This window comes from Cryptomeria japonica, chromosome 3 (genome assembly GCF_030272615.1).
Source record: "Cryptomeria japonica chromosome 3, Sugi_1.0, whole genome shotgun sequence".
Lineage (NCBI taxonomy): Eukaryota > Viridiplantae > Streptophyta > Pinopsida > Cupressales > Cupressaceae > Cryptomeria > Cryptomeria japonica.
In genome coordinates, this window is record NC_081407.1 from 639,979,550 (window position 1) to 639,991,795 (window position 12,246).

Genomic DNA, 12,246 nt, shown 5'->3' on the forward strand with positions numbered 1-12,246 from the left:
GGTCATGAATAGGGACATACACTTCTACTCACAACTATTATGATTGGGGACAAACACATCCAATCATAATTACCAACTCTTGTGACTAGTGACAAACACATCCAATCAACTTGTGAATGGGGACAAACACATCTATTCACAAACAACCAACAATAGTGATTGGGGACAAACACATCCATCCACAACTTACAAAGCTTGAGAACAAAGTCTTTGTTGTTGCATATGCAGCCATCATTTGAGATCATTGCCACTCTAATCACAAATGATATGAGATGGTTGCCGCTACCACCTAGAAACCGATCTTGGCTTTAGTCATTTTGACACAAATTGTTTTGTCACTAATGCAGTTTCACGACCCCATCACTAGTGACTGACGAGAGGTCGCTAAATTTCCTCTAGCCTCCTGTGCCTCCAGCCTCCAGTGTGTTGGCTACTTAGCAAATTTGGCTTTTGAGGCTTATTTTGTCACTTGCAAGGAAAGAACATATTCTCCCCCCATAATGTGAATGTTTTACAAGGAGTGTTGGGTACCACTGATCATGCACTCCAAATACACTTATATGAACAACTAATTTTATCAAATAAAACTATTAAAACTTAAGTCTAAAAGGAGAATCAATCTACAAACACAAGACTAATCTTAATGAAACTACTAATTTGACGACTCAATTAAATTATTATGACCCTCTAATTCAATGCATACCTCCAACCTTCGCTGAAAGTAATGTGGTGATGCGCATTAACCACAAGTTCACCATCATTATCATCCAAATTAGCGAAAATCATGGCAAGCCCATGGATGGCATTAAAAACTACACCTTTCTTCACCATTGCATCAAATCAAAAACATGAACCCTATGCTAAAGACCAAAACCCACACTGATAGAGGCAAAATTTGACGTCAAGACTCAGCATGTTCAAGAGGAAAAGCACTGTTGACCACGTGACAAAGAGCACAGCGCCTTCCACACTGCTATATGAGCTTTAATGTCACCTTTTGCAATAGAAATACCTAATGTCAATAGTTTGATTGCAGATCTGAGTGCAAAGTTCCGATGCCGAAGTGCCAAACAAAGATTATCAATGCTGAAGTCAAAGGCCTTATGCATAGGTCGTTGAAGGTTCGATGAGCTGCTGTAATTGAATCGACTTGTAAAAAAACAAGGATTCACCTACTACAAACAAATCTTGTCTTTATCACACCTGGATCCAAATGGGTCGAATGTTCATTTGTCTCTCACAATTATTAAGCTTTACAATACTCATTGCTTTGGAAGAATTCACTATGCCAAACTCTATCAATCCTCCTCCTTCATTCAAACCCAACGGATCAGAGAAAATTGCGATCACTTAGAGTGGAATCAAAGAATACATAATAGGAAACACCAAATATTCAATTCTAAGATCTAGCTACTTAGAAAGACCAGCATAATCAACTATGCCATGGTCATTCAGCAGGAGCCTCTACATCATTGAAGAAGTCTCATGATGAGATAACCGCTAATCTCAAACTCCTTATGTAGAAAAGAATGTCACCTATCTTTCCCAAAACTGGCAATGTTCTTCATAATATTTTGGTGTTACAACTCGACTCCCTCTTTTGCCACATTGTGCAATACTCACAACCAGGGGCATATGCTTTGTCCTGCAAGATGAGTTTCAAAACCTTCAATTTTCTTGAGGTCAATATCTTTTAGCCAAAGATCCTCGTGAAACAAGACTTGGGAACTCTAATAAAAAAAATCAAAACACAGTACGATAGATGAGTTCTACATGATCGGATTGCAGACAATCTCATCAACTCTGATACCATATTGAGAAATACGGACAATGGTATACCAAAAACTTTATACACAAAATAATATATTGCTTGTCATTCTTTCGTTCAAAACATATTACACATATATAGGAGTTCCATATCCTATTTTATAGGAAACCTCTTGAACTACTTTCCTTATTATGTTGAGTTGTTTTAACAACTCAACATATGTACCACTAATAAAATAACTTATTGAACAAACCTTGTGACTATTAATAATATTAAGTTGTTTATTAACAACTTAATATTATGACACCAACTTATTTTATGCATTCTAATATTACTAACACCTAAATGTGAAAACTAATTCCCAACATTTGCAAGAGTATTGTTGTTAAATGGTAAGGATTTTTTTCTAGTTATTAAGAAATATAAAGTTTGTTTTTTTAGTTCTTCTTATGTGTATGCAAGTAGAAAGCACTAAAAAGGCAAATGAGTTATCGCATCTAAAGATTTCCAAGTTCTTGGCATAATATGGTGACATTATTTTTGACAACCTGCCAGAAAGGCTATGACTGATAAGAAATATAAGTCATCAGATGTGTACTGTCCCCGATATAATTATATAGTAGATTTAAATAATTTATTGTACGGCCCAGTATTTAATAATATATTTCGGGCCCTTTTTATTAATTAGTTAGTTATAAACTTTTTGGTGCTGGCCCATTGTAACCCTTCAGGAAATTTCCTAGAGCCCATATATATGGTCGAGTTAGTCATTGTTGTAGGTATGTGTGAATTTGGTATTTTCTTTGTATGTGCGAATTCCAGTTGGAGTTATGTTGTCAGCCATTTTGGAGGTGGAAGATCCTCCCTACTTGGCATCCGCAGTTTCGGTGGGAGTAACTCCTCACCCTACTCTGCTCTGCCCTCAGTCCAAGATTATTGTAATCTAAAGTGCTATCATTACTGAATCTGAATTTCTACTTACATGTTTGGTGTTCATTCCGTGCCAAATTGTGTTAATCTGATTATATGGTATATCTGGCACTACGCATTATAGAATATTTGTGGATTTGAATGCGATCGAAGGAAAGTAGTTTCGGCGACCAAATCCATTGCACGGATGGAGGGGTTGTACATACTGTATGGCTTGGCACCAACCTCACCGTACGGTGTTGTACATATCGTGCGGCTTGGTACCAACCTCATCGTACAGCTTGACACAAACACCACCGTATGCCCTTTATGTGGTCTTCGCATTTTGCCAAGGGGGGGGTTTGTGAGCTGAACAGTTCAGGTACATTACAGTGGTATCAAAGTTGGTGATCTTGCCAACCTGTCGGGTAGTGGATGTAGGTGTACACCAAAAGGAGGTACCATTCTACCAATAGAATGGGGGAACCACAGGATCCTGCTAAGGAAGTTATGGCACTATTAAGGGAGCTAACCAAAAGCCAAGCTCAGCTCAATGAAACAATGATCAGAGGGGAACAACGACAATTGGAAGATACATTGCGTCAATAGGCATCGGGAAAAACAAATGGAGAGAGCAATAATTCAATCACTGGAAGGTCAAACCCACAGCGTTCAAATTCCTGACCGCTGATGCCAACTTTCCCCAGGGAATTGAAGCACTGCGTAGGGAGCAAGAACCCACCTTCCAGGAGTTGCAAGCACAGTTGAATCAAGATTGGAGGGATGCAAACCTGGAGGGAGACATATCCTTCAAGGATTATGTCGAGCTTCGGATGAAATACTCAAGCAACAGAAGTCATGGTACTATGGCTACTATAACAATGATATCAAACGGAAGGTTGGTAAGATTAATTTGTCACCTTTTGATGGGACCGGAGAAACCCCAGCACGAGCTTGGGTACAAAAAGAAGATACCTATTTCCAACTTAACCCAATGCCTCAAGGTGAGGCTATCAAATTTGTTGCACTTCACCTGGAAGGAGTCGCTCACGAATGGTGGCATCATGGAATGGTCACCCTCAGCCACGATCAGATAACTTCATATGCAAAATTCACAAAGAGGCTTATAGACCATTTTGACGGAAGAGATCCTGAACTCAACTTCAAAGAGTTGGCTCAACTGTAGCAATTTGGACCGGTGGACAGTTACATTACAGAATTCCAGAGACTATCTGTGTTGGTAACAGATATCTCAGAGAGGAGATTGGTGGTCTTATTCATGGACGGGTTGATGGAACCACTGAAGGGTTGGGTGAAAGGGTTCAACCCCAAGACACTCTTTGAAGTGATTAAGAAGGCGCATGACATGACGACCTCATCTTCTTCCTTCGAGAGTTACTCGCATGACAAACCACCCCTAGCCCCGAACAAGCCATCATTAGATGAAGCCACAAGGCAGGAACTCAGGAGAAGGAAACTCTGCTTTACCTGCAAGGAGCCGTGGGAACCAGGGCACAGATCCTTAAGCATTGAAGTGGTGTCCGACAACGAAGAAGAGAATGAGGAAGATGGTCAACAAAGTAGGGGGGAGGCTAAGGAAAACATGGATCATGTAGAGAGAATTTCCGCACTGGTCCGTAGGGGAGGTGCCATTGCCGCTCTGACCAGCACTCCAAAATGCAGTGTGTTTCGGTTTCGCGGTGCACTCCTAGGGCAACGGGCATAGTCATGTTGGACAATGGGGCCACTCTCAACTCTATCAACTCATCACTCGTCACCAGGAGGGGTTTACATACAGAGGAGCATGAAGGGTTTGAAGTCAAGGTGGTAGGAGGAAATCTATTGTCATGTACTCATTTGGTTCCACAACTCAGCATCACCATGGGGAACTACACAGTGACAGATGATTTCTTCATGATTGATTTGGATGATACAAATGTCATCTTGGGCATTCAATGGATGGAGACCCTCAACCAGTACACACAAAGCTTCAAGAAGATGTAATTCTCATTCGAAGTGGATGGCAAGAAGGTGGTACTAAGAGGAATGTCCAATGGCGGCGTGAGGGAAAGTTCGGCCAGACGGATGGAGGCAATCTTCAGACATGAGGACATCGTCTGGGAGAGCGAACAGATCAGGGAGCATCGGAGTCTGCAACAGATCGAGGAGCATCGAAATCTGCCATTGCTTGAGGGCAAGCAATTTTTGGGCCGAGAAGACTGTAATGTCCCCGATATAATTAAATAGTCAATTTAAATAATTTATTGTACAGCCCCGTATTTAATAATATATTTCAGGCCCTTTTTATTAATTGGTTAGTTATAAACTTTTTGGTGTCATCTCGTTTGTAACCCTTCGGGAAATTTCCTAGAGCCCATATATATGGTCAAGTTAGTCATTGTTGTAGGTATGTGTGAATTTGGTATTTTCTTTGTATGTGCAAATTCCAGTTGGAGTTTTGTTGTCAGCCATTTCGGAGGTGGAAGATCCTCCCTACTTGGCATCCGCAATTTCGGCAGGAGTAACTCCTCACCCTAGCTCTGCCCTCAATCCAAGATTATTGTAATCTAAAGTGCTATCATTACTGAGCCTGAATTTCTACTTGCATGTCTGGTGTTCATTTCGTGCCAAATTGTGTAAATCTAATTATATGGTATATCTGGCACTACGCATTATAAAATATTTATGGATTTGAAGGCGGCCGAAGGAAAGTAGTTTCGGCGATCAAATCCATTGTGCGAAAGGAGGGGTTGTACATACCGTACGGCTTGGCACCAACCTCACCATACAGTGTTGCACATGCCGTACAACTTGGTACCAACCTCACCGTACAGCTTGGCACCAACCTCACCATACGACTTGACACCAACCTCACCGTACGGTTGGCACCAACACCACCATATGCCCTTTTTGTGGTCTTCCCATTTTGCCGAGGGGGGGGGGGGGGGGGGGTTGTGAGATGAACAGTTTAGGTACATTACAAGATGGATCTGATTCTAATAGAAAAATTACTTAAGACAACTCATACAGTGACACCAACTAAAAGAGAAAAGTTGAACAAGCAAATCAAAGGGTTATTGATAAAGGGATTGATTAGAGAGAATTTGAGTACATGTATAATACCACCTATATTAGCGTCAAAGAAGGAAGAATAATGGAGAGTGTCTCCAAACTTCAAAGGAATTAACAATATTATTATCAACTACAATTTTCCGCTGCCCATAATGGATAACCTTATAAATTGTTTGAGTGACACAAAACACTTCAACAAAAAAAATCTGAAGAGTAGGTATCATCAAATCAAAACCAAAAGAGATAAGTGAAAATATACATTCAAGAATTAAGAAAGTTTGAACAAGTGGTTGATTATGCCATTTGAATTTCACTAATGCACCTCGTACTTTTATGAGGCTAATTAATGAAGTTTTGAAATCATTTCTTAATATAGCATTTTCATTTTCATTTTCATTCATAGTAAAGAGGAACACTTTATGCATATCAAGTTAATATTGCAAAGACTTAAGTGAAAAAATATTGTTGATAAATGTTAAGAAATGTCATTTCATGAAAGAGTAGTTAGCATACTTGGGTTTAGTTGTTTTTACTATTAAATTGAAAATGGATAGTAGAAAAGTTGTTGCAGTTGTTGAATTGCCTACACTAGAGAGTGTTTTTGAATTTAGAACTTTTCATGGTTTAACATTTTTTATAGAAACATAAAGTTTATCATTAAATTTAGTAGAAAATGTGCACTAGTTACTAGAACTATGAACTATTGCAATTAATCAAAGTTTTGAATTATTGAAGAAGAAAGTGACTAGACAACATGTGTTAGCTTTACCAAACTTTGACAAGTTATTTCAAGTTGATTGTAATGCAAGTGGGACTACAATTAGAAATAGTTTTTGTTCTTTCAAAACTAACCAAGATGAACAAATAACCTTCCCAGGCTATTCTAATTCTCTCAAAAGCCATGCCATTCCAAAACGCTCTGGTTACAAAATGAGGTACATTTTGAGTTGGATATTGAATTGAAGTGGAAAATCATTCTATTCATCACACGAACTCGGGGGTAACTCTCTCCACGATGAAACTGAAGCAAGATTAACAAGTAGTCTAGGATGTAGTCCGTAGGTTAATGTGCTAGCATCTACCTATGCTCTAGCACTTTGTTAGCATGCATTGCGGGTCCCCTTGATAAGTGATTAAAACATTTCTTATGCAATCTTTTTTCCAAGGCTTGTTTACCTATTTTCATAGACTCGGAAAAGTTTTCAATTAAATGTAAATCTTATTCTCAAAAATAACTCATTCTAACTTTCATATTCTTTACTGAGAATTCCTTTCCACTCTAATCTCTCTCTATTCCGAAATCTATCGATAAAATTATTAGACTGAACTAATTAAAATATTTGTATTCTTCATATCCAGAGAGTGCAGTGGTATAGTAACATAGAAGACCGTACACCTGCGTTATTGCGGATCAAGCGATACTTTACAAAATTGGTAGCCCTAAACAGAGGTTTAGGGTTAAACCTAGGACTTGCATTGGGGAAACAAAAACACAACATTTAAGGCAAAATCTGGTTGAGACAATAATTTTTGCATCATAAGTTGGCTTGTGATTTGGATTACATTTAATTTTAGTAAGTGTGCTACGCCAGTTAACCCGGCGCATTGGCAAATATCACTAGGTAACTTTGAAATTAGGAAAAGAGGAGAGATGCATTGACGTGCTAAAGACTTACCAAATCAATGTGGAATAAGGTCTGAAAACTCTAAAATCAAACAGATTCAACTGCTCGTGCCCAACTGAAGCAGCCACTTCCCTCTTTTAATTGAGATTCGCTGGATTAGAGTGTCACATAAAACTTGCAACAGATTAAACTACAGATTTCTAAGCTCCTGACCAGATTTAAGGGAACCGGTAATTAACTACTCGAATCATCTATGAAAACACAACTTTTGAAATGAACGCTTGGGGAATTACAAATGAAACCATGGCAAAGAGAAGAAAACGTCTAAACAGTGCAGAATGTTCTCGTCAAGAAATTCCGCCTATAAATTATTCATAGCTTTTAAAATTCAATTAATTATTTTTAACTAATAAGATGGATTAATTAAACTTTATTAAAGGGATAATAGTTTCTAAGAGTGATTTCATGAAAAAGAATTTGTTGGGTTTTAAGAAGTAAAAAGATTATGGGCATTATCTTGAAATTCAGTTAAATTATTTTTTAAATGAATTTGATATGGTTGTTAGAGGTGTCGGTATTCATAAATTTAAAGGTTGTCTTTCTTTTTTAATAAAGGGTTGTCAAACTCAGGGTCATGTCTTCAATCTATTAATTAGGCAAGGCAATTTGAAATCAATTTGTTAAGGTGGGTAAGATCTTATTTGATTTAAAATTCAAGTAGACTCAAGAGGGCTTCTCTAAAGGCATCCTAAAAAGGACTAAACACAATTGAAAATGGACATGTGGTTAAATTACTATAGTAGTACATGTGTACACCTAACCCCAAAAGTTATCACAAGGCCAAGAACTAACCTACTACTATAACCCTTATTAAGTTGATACGTACCTCACTATATGATAGCAAGAAGGGGTTATGCACAACACAACTCGCTAGGATGATAACTGTTATGGGTTGTTGAAGATGTTTTCCTTGGTTATAATGATGAATCATGAAGTATGTATGATTTGCTTCCTATTACTAAATTATTGATGTATTTTATTTTGAGTTTGAGTGATGGAGGATAATTTCTTCTTGGGTTAGTGTATATTCATTAGGTTACAAAGTCGTAGCACACCATGAGAGACAACATAGAGAATCAAAAGAATTGTAAGTTATGCAAATATATTCACCATAGAGTATGATGTCAAGAAACTAAACATTTTTAGTCATCCATCCTAAACAATAGAAATTCATAAGCAATTGTAGTGTAGTAAATTGTAACATTGTATAATTCACACCTGATATTGGTGCTCCTACTTTAGCGTGTCATATCTTCATTCCCCCTAGGCCCCTTTTGGCCCCTTTTTACTCCAAATCTTATGTCACTTGATTGCATAGGTAAGTGGACCCCATCCTTGGGCTATGCCTCCTTATTTGCTAGTTTCTTTGTCCTATTTTTGGAGGACAAGGGCATTGTGGTGCCCCTATCTAGACCAAGGTACCCCCACTGCCTTGGTCCTCCTTAAACAAGACCCATTTCAAATATGGGTTGGCATTTCCCTTCCCCGATGGATTTTGGTCCCCGTGGATCCATTTCACCACTGGAGTGTTGATAGCAGGGCAACAATAATGCAGGAAAACTGAGAGGGGGGGTTGAATCAATTTTTACCAAACTCAATCAAATTAAGCTTAACTTTAGATCTAATTATGAACATCAATAACAAAAATAATTACCACATCAACAACACACATAACACAAGGATTTTTGACGTGGAAAACTCGGTTAAGGGAAAAACCATGGTGGGAACCTACCCACAATAAGATGATACTCTGCAGTAGTATGTGTAAATATTACAATGGGGAATGCACATACATTCAAGCACACTGCCTAGAACTCACTGCTCAAAAACAAGGAGGGCTACAACCCAGAGGAAGGCTCACTACCTTACAAAGATCAGACAACAATTTGAACTACATGAACTGAAAGAATAGCATCTCCAAATGCCTAATTACAGTTAAGATTAAGCACACTATCCGCATAACAACTCTTCTCTGCTCTTCCACACTTCCAAATGATAGATTCGCTTGTTTGCTCATACAATACACTCATACAACTCGCACACTCTCGTAGACATACAACTATCATGACTACAATGCTTATTTATACAATTCATCAACCTTAACCTTAAGGTCGGCTCAACACATAAGACCTAATTACAAAATTACATCACATGATACATAAACCCATAACCGAACCAATACAATGTCAGCAAGGACATAGCATGGACCCAAATCAAATCCTCGAACACGCAACACCACCAATTAATTCGCCAAGATCATCTGCAACACCCTACAACACCGAATATGCTGCATAACACAGAGAATAACACCGAACCAATAAGATCCTCAATAACGCAAACCACCAAAATGCGTAGCACATGGTCAGAGAATGTCAACAAGCAACGTGAATTCCACTGCAATCACCACAACAATTCGGATAACAAGATTCATCATTACTACATCACCATAGCTCAAGAAGACCAACTGGCAAACTGAAAGATATGCTTGCGAAGTTCCAAATCATGAACCATCCAATCAGAGGACACACATGAACATCCCAAACACTCTTAAAAATCTGCAACTCAAGATATAATCATTCCAAAGCAATATGGATCAAATACTACAACTCTGCAACACGGAATACTAAAAAACCAGTCCACATACCAGACTCCATAACTTGACCAAGTCAACACATGGCATCATGAAACTCATACTGAATCAACTAGAGATAAGTTTCTCAAAACCCATTAAACCACATCAGCACATCTGCAACAGATCACCAAAACAACTCTTTGCAATACACCAGTTCACAACAACATAGGAATATGTTGACATCAATGACAACAACATATCCCAACAACTCTAATATCCAACATGGAGGTCGGCCTAATCGGTAATTTACCTAGGGAACCCTATATAAGGACATTCCATCAATTCGTTTTGTAATCCACACTTTATCCACAATATACCATAGCATTCACACAATTGACATCAAGCATTCTCAGTCACTCAATGCAACATTTCATCCCACCATATCCTTCAAGCATCATGAAGAAAAGTCACATCAATCTTAATGCAAGCATGTGTGTTTGATTAAGTCATTCATGTTCATGTTTTTGTTATGTTATTGCATTCAACATTTGTGATCACATCTAAAGAGCATTGCATCATCAATATTCTATCAACCATTGCAAATATGAGGTATATCTTCCAACATCTACTTCAATATATATATTTCCTATTTCAATTTAATTTAACGTCAATTCCTAAATCAAGGTTTGACCCAAGGCAAACCCATGTTGACAACCCTTTTCTCTCTTTCTAATAGGAAATTGAGGAGATTGATTCAAGTGTTGTGATCGAAGATCTAACAAAACAGACAACAACAAATAGGTTCAACTTCTACAGGCACATAAAGTAGAGGACCAAGTAGCTCCCACCACTCTAGTCCCAAGAATTCATCCCAATCTTTTGATAGTGAATCCTATGCATCTTCTTGATTTAGAAAATATCCCATTTGTCTGCTTGGAAGTTGCAGGACCAAGTCTCTTTACCCTCTTGGTCCCAACAATTCGGCCTGACTACAGGTTCTAATTCATTTTCACTTCTCAGAACTCTATATGTGGCTCTATGTGAAGTCTAGAACATCCTATTATCACTTTTTTCTCCAATTCTTCATTGTTTGCCCTAGCTCTAACTTTATAATTCAAATCCAATTTCAACTCTATAAAAGGGAAACAAACAAACAAACAGGCAAGTCCAATTAGCATCCCATCCCTCTTATGTAATTGAATTGTGGCTAAATCTCTTGCGTTTACCCCCTTTTAAATGTAAGGTTGATCTTGTTTAAATGGTATTTTTAAAATCTTAATCGGTGATACCCTAATTTCAGCACCTCTACAATAATAAGGAAATGACCATTAGAAAGATTGTGAAAAAATTGAATGTCATTGCATTCATCAAATAACCTTTGCATTCATACCCAACCACATGGTAAGTGGAAACATTAAGCTAGAACTTCCCCAAAAATCCATAAATAGAATCATGGACATATTCAACTATAAGAATCATGTATTAAATTAATCTCTTCAAGATTTATAAAATATGTTGCTCTAATAGTGATTTGGCTTACAGGAGTTGAAACCCTAGAAGCTACTTCACACTCATAGTTGCATCTGAGAGAAAATGACATAGTTGCATATGAGAGAAAATGATTGATCCTCTTTCTTAAAAATGTATTGGCATATATAATGCTTTGTTGGTTGCCCTATCACCTTGGAAAACAAGGAGGAACTAGTAGTGAATGGATGTGGTATGCAAGGCAACTTAGATACCACAAAATTTGTTGAATGAGTGATCTAGAATGAGCAAGAGGGTCACTAAGACCTATAAATTAACCATCACATTAATGTTTGCAAGGTCACCCACATCCTCCATCATTGAAAGTAAACTTAAATCTAGGCCCTTAACATGGAAAAATATTCTAAGCGAGAAAATTCTTTTGGAATAATTGCAACATCAAATGTTATTATTAATGGTGATTTGGATAATGCAAGGGCGTGGGTGGGAGTGAACAATGTAAAAAATGAGGATTTCAATTTTTTGAGGATTAAGAGTTGGGAATACCTCATAACCTATGCTAGAGATAAGAAAATCATAATACACCTACATCACCAACTCTTAAAAAGTATATATTATAGGAAATATCAAGATCTCGGTATTGGGGATACCACATAATCTATAAAACTTGTCAAGGTTCAAGGATTCATATTACATCACACCTCATGCTCGAAGCAAGCAAAGAAAGGTATAATTGTATCACTCTTTGATAA

At 37.7% G+C, this 12,246-nt stretch overlaps 1 protein-coding gene across 2 annotated transcripts in view; it reads right to left on the reverse strand.

Annotated features, from left to right (window-relative positions):
- Nucleotides 1-7,731, reverse strand: part of LOC131050168 (uncharacterized) — a 63,300-nt gene extending 55,569 nt beyond the window's left edge. For both annotated transcript variants that reach the window (XM_057984355.2, XM_057984364.2), the window contains exon 1: nt 7,426-7,731. The gene's annotated coding sequence lies outside the window, so the exon portion shown is untranslated. The remainder of the gene's footprint in view (nt 1-7,425) is intronic.
- Between the last annotated feature and the right edge of the window lie 4,515 nt (nt 7,732-12,246).